Genomic DNA, 14,936 nt, shown 5'->3' with positions numbered 1-14,936 from the left:
TTTGAAATGTGTTTTATACTGCAAGCAATTGAAAAGCCTCTGAAAGGTTAACTAATTTTGGTGATCAATTTTAAAATACAGTGGAACTTGGGTTGTCAAACGACTCTCATCTCGAACAAATCGGTTCCCGAACAAAAAATGCACCGGTTTCCGAACAGGCAAACCGGCAACCATATGCTCAGCAGGCTGAGATGCAAGGCAAGAGAGCATCAATTACAAGGTAGCCTCTGCTCAATGCAGACATTTTCTTTTTTTGTGTGTTTTGCTGATTTTTTCAATAATTACAACTCTCCTCCGTATAGTTAAAGTGAAGTTAAATTTTTGTCTATATTTTATCTATTTATTGTGTTTATTCCTTTTGTGTAAGATTTTATGCATTTTCACTGTTTTTGTATACGATTTTATGCATGAAGTACTGTTATAAAGAAATAAGCAATCATTTGGGGTTCTGGAATGGATTAATCCATTTTACATTAATTCTTATGGGAAAATGGTTTCAGTTTTCAAACAAATCAGTTCCCGAACAGCCTTTAGGAACAAATTATGTTCGATAACCGAGGTTCCACTGTACTGTACTTTTTTTCCCAAGTAAACATTAAAGTATTTATTAATATCTGATCTCCATGGAGTCACAGACTCATTGTGGGAGGAACACACAATGCTCATCTAACTGTGCCTAAACTGATTCAATGTGTCTCTACATTCACAACACACTCAGGCAATGCATTCCACTCACCAACCACTCTCCCTGCAAAGAATCTTCACTCCTCAACTCACACTCTCCTTATACAATTTCCAGCAATGGCTTCTTGTTCTATTTCCCTCTCCATGTCAACCTGATAACAACCCCTGAATAGCTTATATGTCTCAAACATATCTCCCCCCCCCCATTATTAACGAGGCTTTGCAATTTACATTCTCTCAATCTCTCCTGATACTCCACATTCCAAAGACCACTGATCACCTCTGTAAATCTCCTCTGGACCCTTTCTAACATATCCTAATCGCAATGAAAACCTGGTGACCAAATGTGTGCACATAATCCATGAGGCCTGATCAAGGCCTTATAAAATGGCATCATAACCTCTCTATTTCTGCATGTCAGAGTCCTCTGCATCACTGCCATTATTCAATGTGAGGTCTTCACAACTTATGCAAATGTGGCCCCTGAATTTCAAGTCCTTGTCCACCATCACTCCCAGATCTCTCATCTCCTCTACCTCCTTTAAAGTTTCCCCCACCAAGAGTACACTTTGCATTCCATTGCTGCTTACCAAATTTCAAAAACTTATGCTTTTGCAACATTGAATTGACAGTTCCACTTACCTGCTCATTCATGCAATCATCTATTTAAGTCCTCCTGTAAGACCATAATATCTGCTTGACTCTGCATTGCTCTCCCCAATCTTGCATTATCTGCAAACAGCTGCATATCACTAGTTAAACCCACCCCAATATCATTAATATACAAATTGAACAACAGTCCCAAAACTGATCCCTGTGGCACATCACAGCCAGCCACTCATCAACTCAGAAGTCTTATCCAATCCCATCTGTTTCAATTTATTTAATAGCTTGTCTTGTGGCAGTCTATCAAAAGCTTTTGTAAAATCCAGGTACACCATTGTATATGCATCTCCCCTGTCCAAGGTATTTGTCATCTTGTTACAGTACATAAGTTAGTAAAACATCTCTCTTTAACAACCCCATGCTGATAACCACATAGAATACTGCTGTTATCATTTCTATATCCCATCAATCTCTCTAGTACCTTCACCACAACTCCAGATGTACAGATTGGCCTATAAATTGAAGCTACAGCCTTATCATCACCACCATATGCAGTGGAACAATTTTACCTTCTTTCCAATCCCTTGGAACCTGTGCTGTTGTAAGACTCTTATTAAACAGGCATGCCAATGTTACTGCCAATTCCCTGGAACATTCCCTTAAGATGCATGGTTCCTCAAATACCTCCTGCTCACTTACAATTAAGCCTTGCTCTCGTATGTCCTCTACACTTAAGTTGCTCATGATTCCAGCCTGATAAGGATGAAACATCCTCATAAATTGATCAAAGAACACCTCAACAATGTCTTCTGCAGCAGTTAGCATTCTGTCATTTTGATCCATTAACATCCTTTTACCATAATCATTCTTCCTTCTACTCGCCACATATCTAAAAAAAACTCTAGGGTTTTTCTTTGCCTGATTTGCCAAGTTCTTCTCATACTCTACTTTTGTTTTCCTTACTAAGTGAGTCACTATCCTTGACTTGTTCTTAATACTCTTCATGTAACTGATTATTAACATTCTTCTTCTTGTACTGCCTCTAAAGTACCTTCTTTCAGATTTCATGCTTAAACCCCACATTCATCCATTTTACATCTACCTTATTCAGCCTTCTGGAATTTGGAATACATTCAGACATTGATGCTGTTATGTATTTCTTTGTCAGTTCCCCAAGCAGCATCTATTTCCTTACCACTCAACTTCTCATTCCGTGCTACAGCTCCAAGCTGTCTCCTAAGCTTGTCATAATCACCAGCTCTATACTTCATTCCAAAGACCACTGACCACCTTTGTGAATCTTCCCTGGACCCTTTCTAACTTACCCTCATTGCCATGAAAATCCAGCTGCTAAATCTGTACAAGGTGATCAAGACCTTATACAATGGCATCATAACCTCTTTGTTTCTGCATGTTAGGGTCCTCCCTGATATGTTCTACACAAGCATTAATTAAATAAAATATTGAAAACAAGAATCAAACCTTAAAGACTCAGTGGTAGACTATTTAAAATATAAAAAAAAAAAATTCGACTAGAGGCATGTGGTGAAGTTGTCTAGAACAGCACTTCCCGAACTGTGGGCCGTAGGTTTTGAGGGGGGGCTGTGAAATACTGAAAACAAATTGAAAATGTTTTAAGAGTAAGTAGATTTTTTTTATCTTAAAAGAAACGTATTTAATTATTATTTATTATTTCTTTTTTGTTATTTTTTATATTTTAATGGGAAAAAAATCACACATTTGTGCGTGTTCACAAATTTTGCTCCCTGCGTATTTAGGCGCTTAACGAATATTAGTAAATATATGCTTATTCATATAAGTTTCATTTCAAAGCAGAAATCTAAAAATTGCAGTTTCAAATATTTCACCTGATACTGACTTTTTTGTGTAGCAGTATTGAAACACATCCATCACATCAAATTGCTATTAAACTTCTTTTATGTATTTAATTCTTTCTTTATTACTAATCGTTTTACATTTCATGTGCTTTTACTACAAATGTACAATAACAATATATCTATCCTATAGATATAAAAAGATAAGCATTTTTATGTAATGTTTTTGTGTCACGTTTTTGTCAGGCTTCTTAATATATCACATGTCCTTAAAAGGACTGGCCAGATGGGCAAAGCAAGAATGCTTTTCATATTCCCCATTATCTGTAGAGGACAATGTAAGGATAGGGTGTTATTGAGCTATATAAAGCTCTGATCATGGCAGGAGGGTAACAGCAATAGCCGAGCCTCAGTTAGAACTTCATTGGCTACAGCATTGCCATCTATTACCCTCCATGGATACCCATTTTAGTCACCTCATACAACATGTATAATATATCATATATTTAATATAATATATATTTAATAGTAATTAATAATAATAATAATTTGGTGTAGGAAGTGTAATTATTTTTATATAAAAATTTGAGGAAAATAACATATTTTTTAAATAGAAAAATATTATACATCGCACTACTTTTATATAATACTTTTTTTTTATAGAAAAATATTAAACGTTGCACTATTTTTATAGATATATAAGACAAATCTAATATTGAACAAAAATGGCTGTTTTCAAGTCTTAGCAAGTGGTGCAACATGAGGGCAACTCAGATGTAGTGCAAGAAGGGACAACTCACGGCAAAGGTGGAGAAAGCTCCGAGCATCTGATCCAAAAATAACCAGCTTACCAGCTCGGAGAACTGGCTTACCAACCCGGAACTGGGGAGTTGGCCGCCATAGGGGCCAGAACCCCCCCCCCCCCCCCACACACACACACCTCTCCAGTTTTCAAAATTCGAGTCATCAGAAGTCCATAAACTCAGGGGGGGGCAGGGAGTCGGAAGCCCCACTTTTCGAGTCATCAGAATTCAAGGAGAACCGGCCTACCAGTCCAGAACTTGGGGGAGGGCGAGTAGGTGCCAGGGGGTGGAACCCCCTTTCGAGCCATCAGAATTCAGGAATGAACTGGCCTACAGTCTGGAACACGGGGGGTTGGGTGCCGTAGGTGCCAGGGGTCATAGCCCCTTAGTCTATCTATATAAAAATATGAGATAATGTGCCATGTCAAATATGTATGTAAGATGCTAAAAATGTAATATTTGCATTTGATTTTTGCAATATTTGCTGTGTATGTTTTGTATTGAATATAAATACAATAAATATTATAATAATATATGTATATATTACAATTTTTTTCGAGGGGGCTGATGAAATATTTTAATTTTTACAAAGGAGGCCCTGACATCCAGAAGTTTGGGAAGGACTGGTCTAGAATAGCAAAATCAGATTTCAAGGTATTAGGAAATTAACTTTGCACAGAATAAAATGAGAAAATCACTATGTTCTCTATGTCTAACATTTTGTCTCCTTTCACAGATCAATCAAATTCATATCAAAAATATGGTAAGTTATTACTTCCCTTCTTTACTGAATTTACCTCTGACATTGGAATATTTATCTCTAGATTTTCTGGCAAACATTAAAAACCTATTTAAATATGGTGTCAAATCCAGATATTTCACTTGGATTAACAAACTTGAAACTTGAAATCAGTGGAAGGAAGTACTATGCTCTTCATATCTGTTCTAGCAAGCTATCTGCCTGGAACATGTAGAAGAAAAAATTTAAAACTCTATACTTCCCAAAGCATCCTTATAAATCTGCTACACCAATAACATTAAGGCAATTTGGAAATGAAATGCACAGCATTATCATTTTTCTAGATTCACTCCAAGTGCAATGACAGCTCCCCCCCCCCCCCCCCACACACACATCAATCTACTACAAACCCACTTTCTCTGGACATTATATAAAGTCAACTGCTAATCATTGTGAAAATATGGAATAACTGAATGCCTGACAATACACTTCTGAATAACTTCAAAATGGAGAACTTAACTATTAAAATAAAAAGACCATTTGTTTCTATATTCTCCAAATCAAGATGAAGAAATATGTATGAAAGGTACCTCCAAATGTGTTGCAATAGCACACATGCAACTGCATCTAAAATAGATAAACATTAAAGAGCAGTCAGTCAGTTGGGTTTTTAATCAATTTTCTCTCAGTGTTCTGTAATACACAAAACAATCATTTCTTCCCCCATATTAATTCCCTCCACACACAAGATGTTGCAGAAGCTACAGTACACAGTGAGATAAGTAGTACAAAGAAAAGAATGAACCTGTTGATATATTTGTTTTCTTTATTTTTAACAATCAAAGGATGTAATCCTCAGGGAAAAGAAGCACAGAGATAAAGAAGATATGAAGCCAGATGGTGAATAGATGTTGTAACAGAGGCCACATGTGGATTGTAACAGAGGCCACACGTGGATTGAGGGTCTTGAATTTGATTATCTCATCAGAAGATGTAAAAGAAATGTCACATCTTTCTCCAGTTGGTGAAAGTGACCATCACTTGGGTTTGGCCAGCCATATCAGGACTTCTGTGAGAAAGAGATATGTGAAACTATAAGGCAGGTGATTATGGCAAACTCAGGAGGCAGCTTGCAGCATATCACGGAATGAGGAACTGCATGGGAAGGAAATCAATGCTGCTTGATCTCTACTCGGGAAGTATCTGGCAGGGACAATGACTATTCCAAAGGTCAGGAGATTAAATAAGGTAGGTGTAATGGATGACTGAAGAGGTGAAGCATGCAATCTGAAGAAAGAGGCATTGTGGATGTGGCACAAGATGAGTGGAGATAATCAGTTACATGAGGAGTAGAAAGAGCAAGCGAGGAAGGTGATTCACTTAGTAAAGTTAACAAAAGCAGCAGTTAGCAAATCACGCTAAAAGAAATCCTAGGGATTTTGATATGTGGCCAGTAGAAGGAAGAATTATTATGGGACGATGATGTTGATCAGTGATAATGAGAGAATGATAAACACTTAGGAGGATATGGTAGAAGTGTTCAATAAGCAGTTCATTAAAGTATTCACATCCTTGTGATTGTAACATAATGCAAAACTGTGGGAGGAACCACTGATGGTGAGTGAGCAGGAAGTATACAAGGCAGTGGGGCTTAATGGTACATCACCATGTGTCTTAAAAGAATTTACAGGGAGTTAGCAGCTTTAAAGTACATTTTTAATGTCTTAGATTAGTCCAGGTCCCAAAGGAATGGAAAGATGGCAAAATTGTTCTGCTTCAAAAAGAGGGAGAGAGGGTATGATAATAATGCTTCAAATTATAGGACAATCTGCTTGTTTGGAGTTGTGGTCAAGGTGTGTTGGAGAAGCTAGTGAGGACAAGGATTCAGAACTGGATGGACAGCAAGAGAATTCTCTTTAATGGACAGCATGGGTTTGCTAAAGGAAGATCATGTTTTAGCAATCTGCTTGCTTACTTATTACAAGGTGATGAATACATTGGACAAGAGGGAAGCATATACAGTGATATACAGCAATCCCTCAATTAGTGTGCCTAATGCGTTCTTTAAAACAGGTGCATTAATCGAAAACGCAATAATCGAATATAGTAACCTATGAGAAAAAGTATAATTAGTTCCTCAGATTTCTTTCTTGAACCTTAATTTTTTATAAAAGAATAAAGGTATGTCTCAGGGCCTAGTTAAAGGAAAACCATGACGCTGAAAGACAACAAAACATATTCAGAATATAAATTTTATTATTCTACTTCTTAACAAAGAATTGAGCTAATGTAGTTTGGCAGGCATTTTGTTTCTTTTTTTTCATACAACCGACGGTATGCTTTTCTCTTCTTCAAGGTCAGCCTCTATGCATTGCCACTTAAAAACTTCGATTGTATGAAAAATATTTTCAAATTGTTTCTGTGAAATCTCTTTTGGCTGACTGTCAGTGGTTAAATTTTCTTCATATTCTTCGAGATCTTCCTGCTGTGCATCTAAATTTAGCAGGTCGGAATCACTCAATTCTTCAGAATGACATTTAATTAACTCTTGGACGTTATCATTGAAGGGGAGTAAGAAATGAAGGACGTACGAATTGGTCGCCAACACATGAAATCACGTGCTTTATAGATAAAATTTCCCAACTGTTATACAAGCAAAATAGTTACCACTTTAAAAAGTACAATGATCATAAAAGAGAAGTTAATTTTCTGACGTGTAATAATAAACAACTCATCCCAGAAGACAGATTGATTATTCTATTATCGAAATGGATTCTTTTTGTGACATGCGCAGAAGTGTCAAAGGGTCTCGAATCTGTTGGCGTACTATAGCAGACGACATAAATTTTGGCGGCAAAAATTTGGAACATAGTATACATAGTGTACATGGAAGTAGTGTAGTATGCCATTAAAAATAACTTTGTAAAATGTTTTAAATCAGTAACTAAATTATTGCATTCTGGTGAGTGATTTTTTAAAATAGTTAGCCATAAAAATGTACAGAGAGAAAATTTTTTTAAATCTGTAACATTTACTTTTAAGATGTATATAGGTGCACTAATCGAATATGGGTATCGAAAAAAAATGACACTAATCGAAAACGCACTAATCAGGGGCGCATTAATTGAGGGATTACTGTATTTAGATTTTGCAAAGGCTTTCAATAGATTGCCCCATGACAAACTAATAGTTAAATTGGAATAGATGGAGTTCGATAGTAGATTGGTGCACTGGATTTGGGATTGGCTGTCTGATGGGTATCAGCAGGTTGTGCATGGGGGAGTGATATCCTTGAAGAGGAAAGTCACTAGTGGCATGCCCTAGGGGTCTGTTTTATGGAAATTGTTTAATTTGTATGTTAATGACATTGAAACGGCTTAAATGCTGATATACAGTTGTTTGCTGATGATGCAAAGTTGGGGAGAGTTATGAGAAGTAGAGCAGATGTAGCTATGCAAGAGGACCTAAACTAAATAGACTGTCTGAATGGGCAAGCATGTGGTCAGTTTAATGTTGCAAAGGGTAAGGTCTTAAAATTTGAGAGGCAAAGATGGGATGCAGATTACAGGATTAGTGGGGATATTTTGGAGGAGGTGGAGAAGATGAAAGGTTTGAAGTTGTGGTGGATAGGGACTTGAAATTTAGTGGACATTTTGCTAAAATTATGAGGAGGATAGCGATTATGGGAATGATGCAGAGAACACTGACATTTAGAAGTAAAGATGTTTTGATTCCATTGTACAAGATTTTGATAAGCAGGAAACAGGACTCATCATTCCAAATGACCTTCTTCCATCTGTCGAGAGTTCATTGCAGACATTCCTTGGCCCATGCGAGGCATTGTTTGCAATGTCTGACCATCATCATGGGTACCCTTGTTGGTCTCTGGCTGTGGAAGCAAGGTACAGCACATGATGCATGTGGAAATGGGTTGAACTGTTCTGCTGTTGGACTGGTGGGTGAGCTGTGTGACTGTTGCATATTGTTGCTGAGATACCAGTTATGACACTTGATTCTTATCTCTAGGATTAACCGCTCTCATGGCTGACCCATGTGGGCCCTTCTGATGGATGTCTGTTCATAGTTAATGTAGTCCTGTACACCCTTGATAAGTAGGGTGGGAGCAACCAAGTGCAGATGTTTCCAAAATATTGGCACCTATCCTCCTGTCCCCAACTATCTCCCCATGGTCAAATTGGCTTATGTTGCCACATTTCCTCCTTATTGGGAAAATGTTTACTGATTATGTACAGAGGATAGATGTGCCCATTTATAGTAGCCACATGTGACATTGATATCACGTGGTACTTCATTATCATGCCGAATATGTAAATTGGATGGGGTGGAGGGTGTTACTAATGCAGAGCTAACTCAGTGTGTATTTTTTTCTCCCCCCCCACCCCTTGGAATGTCTTGGCACTTGTTGGAAAGTGTTTAGATAGTGATCTGGGCTTCTGTGCAGAATGGAGAATGAAAGCATTCATTCATTTCAGCTGGAGCAAGTGTCTGTGATGAGAGAAAACAGTCAGCTCAAGAATAGGAGGAACAAAAACAATGTAGGTTATCCCATTTGGAACTAGTATAATGCCAAAAGATATGAGCATTGCTGACTAAAGGGCATTCAGCAAGAAAAGACACACACCTTGAAGTTATGGACTGAGTTACCATTAGGAGAGCTGACATCTAATAGTACATTTATCAGAACTTTTAGGAAAAGAATCTAAGAGTATTGGGAAAATGGAGATGATTATCAGGTCTTCTGGTAGACATATGGACAAGTTTTGAAACATTGCTGCTGACAGCAAATATATCTGCATCTCTTTTTGGCTTGACCAGCAGAGTTGGAAAAGGGAAGCTAATATGAGTTGTGAATGATGAAGTCGAAAGCAGATGATCTCAACGTTAGGATAATTTAGGATGTAGATCATCAAGTTTCATATACGAATAATGGAAACGATCAGAACAATAATCAGAATGTAAAGAGAAATAATGATAGCAATGAATCCAACTGAGTGAGGCAAGGAAATTTCAAGGCAGATAGAGGATTCTAGATTTGACATGCATGTGTTGAGGCTTAAGTGATGTGAGAACATTGTGTTGGAGATTTAATGGAATGTATACAGCACTCAGAAAGAATTAAAACAGATTTTAATACTTCCAATATTTCGTCTCAGTCACAGGATTACAAAAAAACTAATATAACATATACACAAATACCACACAATACTAAGCTAACCACGTGGGTGACTCTAAAGTCCTATCTAGGTGGAGCGCCCTCTATGGGCAATTGTAGGTGGCCTAGAATGTAAGGTGGGATCCCTGATGATTAATGTTTCCCAAATTTTCAGAAGTTTAATGCAACCATATTTATTTAGATTTGGTCGATTTCTGAGAGCTAATGCAGATTCTAAAAATATCTCTCTCTTTTTTTGAATTTACTGTGGTGAAGCATGGTGGGTTTTTTTTCCAAGATTATCCTGTGAGTTGTACCCAAAACATGGTCTGCCAGGACTGACCATAGTCATGGTTGCAGATGTATGACTTGTGTTCTTCTAAGCGGATGGTTGCTGATCTACCTGTCTGTCCAAAGTAGATTTGGCATGCTCTGGCATGGTATGTCTGATTTAACAAATGCAGAAGTTTTATGCTTGCAAAGGAAGGAACTGAACATGGAATGTAGTTTGGAAAGTCAAGGTGGGCAGCAATGATTGAGGATGCCACTTGAGGTTGTTATTTTAAAGTTGGTTTAGATGAAGTGGTGGTACACATCATTTATATTGGTGTTAAAATTTTAAATCATGAACAGCTGTTTTTTTTTTTTTTTCCCTCCTGAAATGGGTTTTATGATTGTTCTATGAGGGAGATTTTAACTGCATGCTATCGAAATTTTCAACTTCCACAGATCTGTGTTGAAACTGAGTTAAGGAGAACAGGCATGTAGTGAAGATGAAAGATACATAAAGTGCCAACCACACACACACACAGTGAAGGAGAGAGAGAGAAAACACCTACTCTAAAGCCTAGTGCCTGTAAAAGTTTGCAGGCACAACTTGGCAGTGTAGGGAGCAAAAATAGAATTATTTTAGTTGATCAAGAAGCCTCCAGATGAGTTATGTTTGTTCTCATATACCATCCAGCAGCTGGCCTACAGAACCATTTTAGTGACCTGGGATTCGTTATTATTTCGTGACACCTCCAGGGAGTCCAAGGACTCATCGTGGGAGGGCACACTACTCTACTTTGCTAAATACATCTCATCCACTCCACTACTACTTAATTCTCCAACTACGACAATCAATGGCATCTATCGCCCATCATTACCAACAACAGTATTTTTTTGTCTGTAAATTGTGTGTGTTCTGAAGGCTGATTTGACTGTACACGGGATGAAAAACCCGAGTTTCCAGGAGAAAAAAACCCTGCTATTTCCTTATGAAATCGGCTAACTCACCTTCAACTGAAAATTCATGTATAATAATAATCACAAATTTCAAAATCAAAAATCACAAAATGAGAGTTATGATTCTGATATTAATATAACATTATAAAGATTGCGATTTGGGGGGGGGGGGGGAGTCCTCTTAAATATATTTACATAGGTAAAAAAAGGGTTTTTTTTTGCCTGTGTAAATTTCCCCCAGATGCAAAGAATTCTAGAGTAATGATCCCCACCAAGAGGGGAGGGGAGAATGCTTTGATAGAAAAAAAAAAAAAAAAGAAAAAAAAATCGGACATTCATATTACGATGTCTCTTCAGGTCATGTTATCCTCTCCGAAGGGGGGGGGGGGGGACTTGGCTACGCCCTTGGCAATAGAAAACCCAAATTTGATTCAGCGAGTGAAAACAATTTCGTTCTCTAGATTGAAGTCAAAAGTTTTCTGCTCACTTTTGGAAACGTTTTATTTATTTTTTCTTTCAAAATTTGCGCTAATATTCAGCTATTTATACTTCTACATTTACTATTTGTTATTCTTCTAAATGTGAAATGCAAAATTCCATCATTTTCTCCTACTGCCCGTAAAGTTCAACAATAATCTCCCGATCACCGAAAAACTAGGCCAATTTTTTGTAGGGCTTGTTCACACATTAGGAATGTTTATCATTACATACCAGAGCATCATCCCGCTCGTACTGGTACGATTCTCAATGCAGAAAAGTTTAAACTTCATATTCAAATTCTATTTAATAGTTGTAAGTTAAGGTAGTACGAAACTGCAATAATCCAGTACCACGTTACTATTACCCCACATTTATTAAGAATTGTCACGAATCTGAAGTAGAAAGGTTACTTACTTTCTCTTTTCTTTAAAATAAATTATTTAACTGTCGCTGTCGAATACATTCGTTCAGAATTAAATCACGGGGAGCAAAGCGTCGAACGGACCTCTAGCTTTACTTCTGATAACGCACAAAGATTAGTATAAAAATAAGAAATGTGCGGAATTTTCTTTGCATTTAGTGACGTCAGGATGTGTATATGTGTTTGTGCAAAGCGCCATCTAATGTACAAATCAGTATAAAGTTTAATTAATCAGCATACTTTTTCATAAAACAATTTTTCATGAAAAAAAAGTTAATCTTAATTCACATTTAGAAGCAATCGAATAAAACGAATAGAATGAAAGAGTTGATGATCCAAAGCTAAAGCAACTGAAAGATTGCTATATTTTTCGAATAAGCAAATTTGTCAGCATTATTCATTGTATTTACTTTTGTATTTGCTATGGAGCGAAATAGGAATATATTCTTTTTCATTGTTTAACTTCCTAAAAATCTGAATAACGGTTTAACATATGCAAAAATGAGGATTTAATGGCTAATATTTCGCCGCGTATACACGGGCAGAAATATAAAGGCGTTGTAATGCAAAAGCCAATAACTCCTGACTTTTACTTGTACTTAAACAGTTATTCATATTTTTGATATGTCTGATAACCGTATTCCACTAAGAAGTCGTTTTCTTTTAAACTGAGTACTTCAAATTTAAATATTTAAAAAAATAAATAATAATCATTGAAAAGAAAAAAATTCACTTCTCAGAATCCTAATTCCAGTCACCAACAGAAACTAAACAAAGTTTCGGTTTTTGATATGAAATAAGATAGAAATATATCTCCTTTTATTCCCTTATAGGGAGTAGGCAAGGTACTTTTAACGCTATTTGCAAGTGAGACTTCAATCAGATATGCTTATGTAGCAACAGTGCCCCCTCCCCAAAAAAAAGGAAAAGAAAAAAAATACTAGAAAATTTTCCAAATTTTTTTTCCTAATTAAAATCTTGTTTTTTTTTTTAATTTTTATTTATGTTGTGTTGTGTCTTCTATTTCTATGCTACTTATGAATTAGCCATCATGACAGATGCTCGGTAATAGGTCGTATGCGATGCATAGTGTGTATTCTCAAATCGTCTACTCAACTCAGATCCCCACCCCCAAGATTAAATCCTGACTGTGCTACTGTGTAGCCAGCAGGCAATGCGTTTGCACCATAATGCTAGACCCTCACATGAAAAACTGTTAGAAGTTCGATTCTAGAGACTGAACAAAAAATATTTTGTGCTCGTTCCAAAGTTAGTCGATCCCTGGCATTGGTGAATAAAGCTTTCCCTTCTTGAAACTCGGTTTTTAACACCCACATATCAGAAAATTCAAAACCGAAAAAATTTGCACTATTTCAGAAAAGAATACCGTTAGAGTCACTGTCGCTGAAGAGCGCCTGCCGGAGATCCCGCTCGCTCAGGAGGGCTCGGCAAGGTCCCGCACAAGGGACCGTTCGACCACGGTCTGACGTCACTCCCCAGGCAGGCTGGATAAACAACCGGCGAGACATCGAGCGCTACCAGCCTCTTTCGTCGCCCACCCTTGTGGCTGGCAAATTCCCCGTGAAGGGAAACCAACCGGTTGCGGCGTCCTACTAGCAGAGGGAAGTGCGTCAGCTACTGGAAGGATTCTGACCCTGGCCGGGCCTGTCTCGGTCCATCCTTCAGACCAGCACCAACCCGATTTCCACTGACTGAATCGGCCTGTGTAGCTCAGCATAAGTGGCGTTTGCACTCTACACGCTTGGCCGCATAAGGAAAGATATAATATAAGCTCGAGTCTTGTCGCCGACTGGAAGGACAAATTTACGCTTTTTTTTTTTCGACCGGTTCCGGAGTTAGTCGATCTCTGGCACGGGCAAGCGGATTTTTCTCCCGGAAACTCGGATTTTTCGTCCCTTAAACCCAAGAAAATCAGCCTTCAAACCCACACTATTTTCAGGCATTAGAAATATTGTGTTAGGGTTAGGGACCACAAGATGGCGGCACTTGATAGCCACCTTCTTCAGTGCTTACCGACTAATCTATGATAGTCTTGGACCAGCTATCGCTGATTGGCTACCAGTGGATATTGAACTTCCCACTCAATCTCCAAAAGTTAGATAGGACTAAAACGGCCTCGCCTACTCTCTATACGGGAACAAAAAGGCGTTAGCTGATTTTTTTATACCGTTAGAGTTTAGATTAAGAGAGGACAACAGTTGTCTGCTGTACTCTTATCTTGATCTTGTACTAATGCTCTAAAATCACTGGTAGCCACAAGCTAAGTATATGGTGATTAATAAGGGTGGAGAATTCTGTCTATCGATTTCTAAAAGTTAGTTATGACTAAAAGTAGTCTCCCAACTCCTTTTATGGAATAAAATGGTGTTAAATGATTTTTTTTATCTCCAGCCACTTCACTGATTACGAATGAGCAAAAGTAATGGATACCTTGAGTAATTTTCATTATTTACTACAAACGAGGCTATATGATAATTATTCATGTATAAGTTATCACAGATTCTAGTTCAATGGGGGGGGTAATTTTTGCTATTATTTTTCAGTCGATTACAGAGAGTGTTCATCCCTGGTGAAGGTAAATAGGTTGTTTCCAGCATAAACTTGGGCTTTTACTCCCGCAACTCACTATAATTGAGACCATCTATTTCCATTTATCATACAGCAGTACTCATCTGTGGCAAAGATGAAAGAAGGCAAAGCTGCCTACCGATTTCCAAAACGTTACTACTAAAACAGTGCTACTATCTCTTTAGGAAATGAGATAGCATTCCAGTATTTTTAGAAATAAATAAAAATATATTCTCTAATGGTTTTCTCCAAAGGGTTGAGCTCCTTTAGCCCTAACTCATATCTAGCATTGAGGCCTGCTTAGTAAATTGCTTCCTTCAGTCTACTGCAACCCTCTGTAATTGGATAGTCAGAATTCTCTTTGATGATTCACTGCATG

The 14,936-nt window shown here is 37.5% G+C and overlaps 1 protein-coding gene across 2 annotated transcripts in view; it reads right to left on the bottom strand.

Moving 5' to 3' along the window:
* The window catches only part of LOC150093090 (uncharacterized), a 217,207-nt gene extending 205,113 nt beyond the window's left edge, over positions 1–12,094 (bottom strand). For both annotated transcript variants that reach the window (XM_090413726.1, XM_090413725.1), the window contains exon 1: positions 11,962–12,094. The gene's annotated coding sequence lies outside the window, so the exon portion shown is untranslated. The remainder of the gene's footprint in view (positions 1–11,961) is intronic.
* Positions 12,095–14,936: the final 2,842 nt, after the last annotated feature.

The sequence above is a fragment of the Typopeltis vanoorti genome, chromosome 24 (assembly GCF_054136105.1).
Source record: "Typopeltis vanoorti isolate ZY-2024b chromosome 24, IOZ_Tvanoo_1.0, whole genome shotgun sequence".
Taxonomy (NCBI): domain Eukaryota; kingdom Metazoa; phylum Arthropoda; class Arachnida; order Uropygi; family Thelyphonidae; genus Typopeltis; species Typopeltis vanoorti.
This window is presented reverse-complemented; position numbering and strand designations above follow the sequence as displayed.